This window comes from Carassius auratus, unplaced genomic scaffold (genome assembly GCF_003368295.1).
Source record: "Carassius auratus strain Wakin unplaced genomic scaffold, ASM336829v1 scaf_tig00021540, whole genome shotgun sequence".
Classification (NCBI taxonomy): domain Eukaryota; kingdom Metazoa; phylum Chordata; class Actinopteri; order Cypriniformes; family Cyprinidae; genus Carassius; species Carassius auratus.
In genome coordinates, this window is record NW_020525119.1 from 29,276 (window position 1) to 39,006 (window position 9,731).

Here is a 9,731-nt window from a genome sequence, read left to right on the forward strand (position 1 = left end):
ATTTGACTCCAAACTCTTACTGATAACGTTCGGGTTCAGACACACTCTTTCTGTTTATACAAAATAAATTAATAAAATTAGGGTAAGTAAATTATGACAATTGTATTTTTTTTTGGTAAATATCCCTAACGAATCGCTCTCAACTCAACTGTTTTGTTAAGCGGTTCAACCGATTCATTGAAAAGATCCGACTCGCGTGAACGATTCGTTCGTTCGTGTGTGGTGCACAGGCCGTACCATCAAAAACGAAACGAAAGGGAGAGTGGAAATTGGTATGTATAAAACTAGAGGGGCGAGGCGTCTGTTCTCCGACACACACACGGCGGGGATTTCTCCGCGACAACTCTCTCACATTGGCTGGGTAACGATGACACGGATCGACAATTAACCGGGCGGTTTGAATCAGGATGCCGGTGCCAATAACCGTTGAATGGGCGGGATATACCATTTTTTTCCCCCAGCACATGTGCAGAATGTGAAGGACCCATGTTTACTATCAGGTTCAGTTTGCTAGACCGTTACTTTCGACTTAAAATAAAGGGAGAGAACGTGAAGTGAAACTAATACATTAGGTTTCCTTTAAGATAGCACTTTTATTAATTTTCTTGAAAAGATTTTAGAAATTAATTAAAATGATAGTGGCATAAAGGAATATCAACATTCGTGTAAACTTATAAAGAGCATGAAATCCACAGACATACAGATAGATAGATAGATAGATAGATAGATAGATAGATAGATAGATAGATAGATAGATAGATAGATAGATAGATAGATAGATAGATAGATAGATAGATAGACACAGACAGACAGACAGACAGACAGACAGACAGACAGATAGATAGATAGACAGAGACAGACAGATAGATAGACAGACAGAGACAGATAGATAGATTGATAGACAGATAGACAGACAGATAGATAGCTAGATAGATAGACAGATACAGACAGAAAGATAGACAGATAGATAGACTGACACAGACAGAAAGATAGACAGATAGATAATAAGACAGACAGAGACAGATAGATAGATAGATAGAGACAGACAGATAGATAGATAGACAGATAGATAGATAGATAGATAGATAGATAGATAGATAGATAGATAGATAGAGAGACAGACAGATAGACAGACAGACAGACAGACAGACAGACAGATAGATAGATAGATAGATAGATACAGACAGACACAGATAGACAGACAGACAGATAGATAGATACAGACAGACAGACACAGATAGACAGACAGACAGACAGATAGATAGATAGACAGACAGATAGATAGACAGACAGAGACAGATAGATAGATAGATAGATAGATAGATAGATAGATACAGACAGACAGACAGTAAATAGACAGACACAGATAGACAGACAGACAGATAGATAGATAGATAGATAGATAAGATAGATAGATAGATAGAGACAGACAGACAGATAGACACACACAGACAGAGACAGACAGACAGATAGATAGATAGATAGATAGATAGATAGATAGATAGATAGACACAGACGGACAGATAGATAGCTAGATAGATAGACAGACAGATAGATAGACAGACAGACACAGATAGATAGACAGACAGATAGATAGATAGCTAGATAGATAGACAGACACAGACAGATAGATAGACAGACACAGACAGACAGACAGACAGACAGATAGATAGATAGATAGATAGATAGATAGATAGACAGACACAGACAGACAGATAGATAGCTAGATAGATAGATAGATAGACAGACACAGACAGACAGATAGATAGCTAGATAGACAGACAGATAGATAGACAGACAGACAGATAGATAGATAGATAGATAGATAGATAGATAGATAGATAGATAGACAGACACAGACAGACAGATAGATAGCTAGACAGATAGACAGACAGACAGATAGATAGCTAGATAGATAGACAGACACAGACAGATAGATAGACAGACACACACAGACAGATAGACAGACAGACAGATAGATAGATAGATAGATAGATAGATAGATAGATAGATAGATAGATAGACAGACACAGACAGACAGATAGATAGATAGATAGACAGACACAGACAGATAGATAGCTAGATAGATAGATAGACAGACACAGACATAACTCTGTCTGTCTCTATCTATCTATCTATCTATCTATCTATCTATCTATCTATCTATCTATCTATCTATCTATCCCTGAGCTGTAAACTTGTGGAATGTGTTTTAAGTTAAGATCATAACAATAAGCAGCTGCTTCATTCTTAAAAAAAAACCCTTAACAGGTGTTTAGGCAACATCAAGACAAAATAACTTTATTTAATTTTTTACCACTCCCGAAATATTAGTTTCTAATCTAAATAATAAACACGACAGGATAATATAATAAATATAAATTAAAAGTCTTTGTTACTTAATACTCTTACAGCAATTGTCAGTGTATTTGATTGACATTTCTATTTATTTTGTTTCAGTTAGTTATCAGTTGTTTTTATATACATCTAATATGTTTATTTTATTTCAGCACCTAAACACATTTAAATAATTTGAGTTAATAATAAAAACACTGGAAGTAGTGATTGACTTCTGTATTTTAAAGTAGATTTGTGTGTTGTGGCTCAGCCACTCTATTAAAATAAATAAATAAATAAAACAAATAAAACCGAGGACAGAACTAGGCCCACTAAAACTAAAATCCGTTCTAATAATAAATATTTTTTAAGAAAAAAAAATACATAGTTTATTTCAAAATATTAATAAATACTAACGAAAAAATCTGGAAACATGTCTCAACTTATGAGATTCTTTTTTTCTTCTTGAAGAATCAAAGTAAATGACCTCTTCGCTAAAATGAATCAAACTTCCCAAAACTACTTGACAATGAAAACATTTTCTAAGTTTGGAACATTTAATTCCTATATAATAATAATAATAAAATGGATAGCCTGAACGCACTGTAAGTCGCTTTGGATAAAAGCTTCTGCTAAATGCATAAATAAAATGTAATTAAATTTAATATAATGTGAACTGCTGTTATTACTAAGCGATTCTATTTACATGTCAGATTCATATTGTGTCTTGTCAACATGATTCCAGGCATATTAAATATGTAAACATTCCAGGATATCACACTCCATATGTGGATACCCAATTAAATGTGTTATTCCTCACTCAACTAACGACAAACAGCAAACCCAGCCTAACCATGGACACACAGCTATATTAAAACTACATTCCCACAACTTTGAGGGAAACTTAAACGCGGACTTTAAGAGCGCAATTTGCGGGCCTAAGCAAACAGGAAGGAAAGCCTTAAATCTTGAGGGCGTCTTCCAGCTGTCAGGGGGCTCGGTGTGTCGTAACGGGATGAACGAGGACAGGGATAGACGTAAATGAGGCAGGAACGGGAGGCTGGCTCCGCGCCAGACTGAACTCACTGACTCTCCTCGAGCTCCCCTAAAATTGAGGCCAACGTAGAGGCGTTGGAGCCAAACTCCGTTCTGTGAAGCCAGCTGAGGATTTCACACATGACATTTCCCTGAGCATACATCCAAATGCGTCTTCCTCTCAGGGTTTAGTATTTGTTACGGATGTTTATAAAGAGCGAGGGGTTCGAGTACCAAATTAAAGCTGCAAGCAGCGATGAACGGGCCCTCGCACCCGGGCTCACCGGCAGCGAGTGGCTTTAGTTAATAGGTGAACGGTGAGAAATATGCGTTTAAACTCATAAATATAAGTAGAATATATCAATGTTTATTCCATATATGTGCCAATCTTCCTGTTGCCAGCAGGTGGCGCTATCATTATAGTGGAATATTGGCCTTCAGATCTGTTCAGGGCAGGACTTTTGTCGAACATGTGAGGTTTGGGGAGGATTGGACATTTTATGCCAGAGTTACAACAACATCCTATTTCATGGATAAACATCGAAATTTGTCAGGCCGCCATGGACACGCCCTTTAACGAAACCTCAAGATCTTCGCAATTTAAGATCGCAAAAGGCTTTAGATTACACTGACCAAGTTTGGTGTTGATCTGAATAAATCTCTAGGAGGAGTTCGTTAAAGTCCAACCCCTGAAAATGGCCAAAACAACACTAATTTTGCAGAGAAAATTCTAAATAACCGACTTCCTGTTGGGATTCGGATTTCGTATCAAGAGACTTTTTCGTAGATATTGGTGTGTTACATGTGTGTACCGATTTTTGTACATGTGCGTGAAACATAGCTCGAGGCGCACTCCATTTAAAGTGTATAGGCACTCCGTTGAAAGTGTATAGGTAGCGCTATCGAGCCATTTTGCCACACTCGATGGAATATTGGCCTTCAGATCTGTTTAGGCCAGGACCCTTATCACACAAGTGAAGTTTGGGCAAGATGGGACATTTTATGCCTGAGTTATAACATCTTTTATTCCCATGGCGAGACATCGAACTACATCACGGCGACATGGACACACCTTTTAACAAAAACTCAAGATCTTCACAACTAAACATCACACAGGTCTTTAGATTAGACTGACCACAAAAAAGACATTGATGTCATAAAATTTCTTGGAGTAGTTTGTCGCATTGTAAAATATGTAACTTCCTGTTGCCAATAGGTGGCGCTATGACTATAACTGAATATTGGCATGTAGATCTGTTTAGGTCAAGAGTCTTATCCAACATGTGAAGTTTGGGGCAGATTGGACATTGTATGTCGGAGTTACATAAACTTCCTTTTTCATGGCGAAACATCGAAATTTGTCAGGCCGCCATGGACCCGCCCTTTAACGAAACCTCAAGTCCTTCGCAATTTATTATCGCAAAGGGCTTTAGATTACACTGACCAAGTTTGGTGTTGATCTGAATAAATCTCTAGCAGGAGTTCGTTAAAGTACAACCCCTGAAAATGGCAAAAACAACACCAATTTTGAAGGGAAAATTCAAAATAACCGACTTCATGTTGGGATCCGGATTTCGTACCAAGAGACTTTTTTGTAGGTATTGGAGTGTTACATGTGTATACCAATTTTTGTACATGTACGTGAGACATAGCTCGAGGCAGACTCCGTTGAAAGTGTATAGGTGGCGCTATCGAGCCATTCTGCCACACCCGGTGGAATATTGGCCTGCAGATCTGTTCAGGTCAGGACTCTTATCACACATGTGAAGTTTGGGGAAGATCGGACATTTTATGCCTGAGTTATAACATCTTTTATTAACATGGCGAGACATCGAACTTCGCCATGGTGCCGTGGACACGCCTTTCAACGAAAACTCAAGATCTTCACAACTGAACATTGCACAGGCCTTTAGATTAGACTGACCACAAAAAATACATTGATGTCAAAAAATTTCTAAGAGTAGTTCATCACAGCGTAAAATATGACACTTCCTGTTGCCAATAGGTGGCGCTATGACTATAGCGGAATATGGGCATGTCAATCTGTTCAGGTTCAGAGTTTCATCAAACATGTGAAGTTTGGGGCAGATTGGACATTGTATGTGTGAGTTATAGCAACTTCATTTTTCGTGGCGAATCATCGAAATTCGCCAGGCCGCCACGGACACGCCCTGCAACGAAAACTCAAGATCTTCGCAATTTAACATCGCAAAGGCCTTTAGATTAGTCACACCAAATTTGGTGTTGATTTGAAGAAATCTCTAGGAGGAGTTAGTTAAAATACAACACATGGAAATGACCTAAATTACACAAAATTTGCTCATAATATTAAAAATAACCGACTTCCTGTTGGGTTTAGAATTTTGGTCCAAGAGTCTTTTTTGTAGGTATTGGTGTGTTACATATGTGTGCCAATTTTCGTGCATGTATGTGAAACATAGCTGGAAGGCTGTTGATTTTCTTAGTATAGGTGGCGCTGTCGAGCCATTTTGCCACACCCTCTTCTGAATCCTATATCAGACGAAAATTTTCACCTGGTTTTACGCGTGTGCAAAGTTTCATGACTTTTTGAGCATGTTAAAGCCCTCAAAAATGCGATTCATTCGGGAGAAGAAGAAGAAGAATAATAATAATAATTAAAGCTGCAAGCAGCGATGAACGGGCCCTCGCACCCGGGCTCACCGGCAGCGAGTGGCTTTAGTTAATAGGTGAACGGTGAGAAATATGCGTTTAAACTCATAAATATAAGTAGAATATATCAATGTATATTCCATATATGTGCCAATCTTCCTGTTGCCAGCAGGTGGCGCTATCATTATAATGGAATTTTGGCCTTCAGATGTGTTCAGGGCAGGACTTTTATCGAACATGTGAGGTTTGGGGAGGATTGGACATTTTATGCCTGAGTTACAACAACATCCTATTTCATGGCGAAACAATGAAATTTGTCAGGCCGCCATGTACACGCCCTTTAACGAAACCTCAAGATCTTCGCAATTTAAGATCGCAAAAGGCTTTAGATTACACTGACCAAGTTTGGTGTTGATCTGAATAAATATCTAGGAGGAGTTCTTTAAAGTACAACCCCTGAAAATGGCCAAAACAACACTAATTTTGCAGAGAAAATTCGAAATAACTGACTTCCTGTTGGGATTCGGACTTCGTACCAAGAGACTTTTTCGTAGATATCGGTGTGTGTTACATGTGTGTACCGATTTTTGTACATGTACGTGAAACATAGCTCAAGGCGCACTCCGTTTAAAGTGTATACGCACTCCGTTGAAAGTGTATAGGTGGCGCTATTGAGCCATTTTGCCACACTCGATGGAATATTGGCCTTCAGATCTGTTCAGGCCAGGACCCTTATCACACAAGTGAAGTTTGGGCAAGATCGGACATTTTATGCCTGAGTTATAACATCTTTTATTCCCATGGCGAGACATCGAACTTCATCACGGCGCCATGGACACACCTTTTAACAAAAACTCAAGATCTTCACAACTAAACATCACACAGGTCTTTAGATTAGACTGACCACAAAAAAGACATTGATGTCATAAAATTTCTAGGAGTAGTTTGTCGCAGTGTAAAATATGTAACTTCCTGTTGCCAATAGGTGGCGCTATGACTATAACTGAATATTGGCATGTAGATCTGTTCAGGTCAAGAGTCTTATCCAACATGTGAAGTTTGGGGCAGATTGGACATTGTATGTCTGAGTTACAGCAACTTCCTTTTTCATGGCGAAACATCGAAATTTGTCAGGCCGCCATGGACCCGCCCTTTAACGAAACCTCAAGTCCTTCGCAATTTATTATCGCAAAGGGCTTTAGATTACACTGACCAAGTTTGGTGTTGATCTGAATAAATCTCTAGGAGGAGTTCGTTAAAGTACAACCCCTGAAAATGGCAAAAACAACAGCAATTTTGAAGGGAAAATTCAAAATAACCGACTTCCTGTTGGGATCCGGATTTCGTACCAACAGACTTTTTTGTAGGTATTGGAGTGTTACATGTGTGTACCAATTTTTGTACATGTACGTGAAACATAGCTCGAGGCGCACTCCGTTGAAAGTGTATAGGTGGCGCTATAGAGCCATTCTGCCACACCACGTGGAATATTGGCCTGAAGATCTGTTCAGGCCAGGACTCTTATCACACATGTGAAGTTTGGGGAAGATCGGACATCTTATGCCTGAGTTATAACATCTTTTATTCGCATGGCGAGACATCGAACTTCGTCGCGGCGCCATGAACAAGCCTTTTAACGAAAACTCAAGATCTTCACAACTGAACATCGCACAGGCCTTTAGATTAGACTGACCACAAAAAAGACATTGATGTCATAAAATTTCTAGGAGTAGTTCGTCGCAGCGTAAAATATGTAACTTCCTGTTGCCAATAGGTGGCGCTATGACTATAACTGAATATGGGCATGTCAATCTGTTCAGGTTCGGAGTCTCATCAAACATGTGAAGTTTGGGGCAGATTGGTCATTGTATGTGTGAGTTATAGCAACTTCATTTTTCATGGCGAATCATCGAAATTCGCCAGGCCGCCACGGACACGCCCTTCAACGAAAAGTCAGGATCTTCGCAATTTAACATCGCAAAGGCCTTTAGATTAGGCATACCAAATTTGGTGTTGATTTGAAGAACTCTCTAGGAGGAGTTCGTTAAAATACAACACATGGAAATGACCAAAATTACACAAAATATGCTCATAATATTAAAAATAATATATCAGACGAAAATTTTCACCAGGTTTGACGAGTGTGCAAAGTTTCATGACTTTTTGAGCATTTTAAAGCCCTCAAAAATGCGATTCATTCGGGAGAAGAAGAAGAAGAAGAATAATAATAATAAAAAACAAAGCAGATACAAGAGGGTCCTCGCACCTCGGTGCTCGGGCCCTAAAAACAAAGCAGATACAAGAGGGTCCTCGCACCTCGGTGCTCGGGCCCTAATTAAAGCTGCAAGCAGCGATGAACGGGCCCTCGCACCCGGGCTCACCGGCAGCGAGTGGCTTTAGTAAATAGGTGAGCGGTGAGAAATATGCATTTAAACTCATAAATGTAAGTGGAATATATCAAAGTTATTCCATATACATTTGCAATATATAAGTCTGTGTGTAATGAATTAATATAATATACAAGTTTCACAGCAGTGCTGTTTAGCTAAAGTAATTTTGCTCTGTGCCTACTTAATTTTTTTAAATATAAACTTCATAATGCTGCATAAAAGGCAGAGTAAATTATGGCTGCTCTGACCCACCTCAGCCCCTAGTATCAAACTACTGTATTAAGGTGGAATTGTTGTGTAAGGTGTAAATGCATTTATGCCACCTTTGAGCTGCATTAAACCGTCTGTGTAAAGACACCTAAATGCCTCTTCAGAAGCGCGTCAGAGCCACTTTTGCAGTGTAAATTCCGTGCTGGTGTTGTATTAGTTAACAGCAAAAAAAGAGCAAACGAGGTAAACAAACATCATTAGGAGGACATACAAAACATTAGAATAAAACGCAAGTTTTTCCAAGAATTTTATTGAAATACCAAGATAAATTTCAGTCCCATATTTCAAAAAGCACGCTTTGGGTTTTAGCATTGACATCAAGCCTTCGTCCCAAAGCTCCTCCCACTCCCTTTATTTTTATTATTATTTTTTGTTGTTGTTGCTGAAACAGCAACATATTTAATCTGATCCAAACCTATACAACAGGTCATTTGGCACATTCCCCCCCAGTTGTCTCATTTTTTGAAAGTATCGTAGCGGTTTCAAATCCAAACAAACGTCATTCGTATTTGTCGTTGAACTTGTGCATCATTTTCAGACCATTTCTGCAGGAAACACAAAATACCAAAAAGCAGATCATGATCAGTTCTGAAAAAAAAAAAAAAAAAAAAAGTTTTATGTGGTAAATTCGTAATGGAGAATTATTCTCAGTTAATTCGTAAGAGTCAAAATTCAACCATTTAAATTTTGGCAATTCCGCTCCTAAAATTGCAACACTGAACCAAAGTGGACCAGGTAAATTCAGGGGGAAATTTTTATAAATATTTGTCTTGAATATTAAACAGCAGTGTAAATCCGCTGCAAACACTGGCCTTAACCCTTTCTTGTGTCTTCAACAGTCAGAAAGCATGCATACACAGACAAGGCAAGTGTCTCCTTGCAACAAAACCCAGGTAAGAGTAACAGCAAGAGGCTGAGCAAAGTGCTGAATTTTAATATTTAAACATAATAGTTCAGATATCAGAAGTACAACTGATGGTTCAACAGGACCCGACAGATGATCAACTTGTGGTCGAGCGTCCACAGGTAACGTGAGGAGCACGTCAGAGGTTTGTAACGGATCCTCCA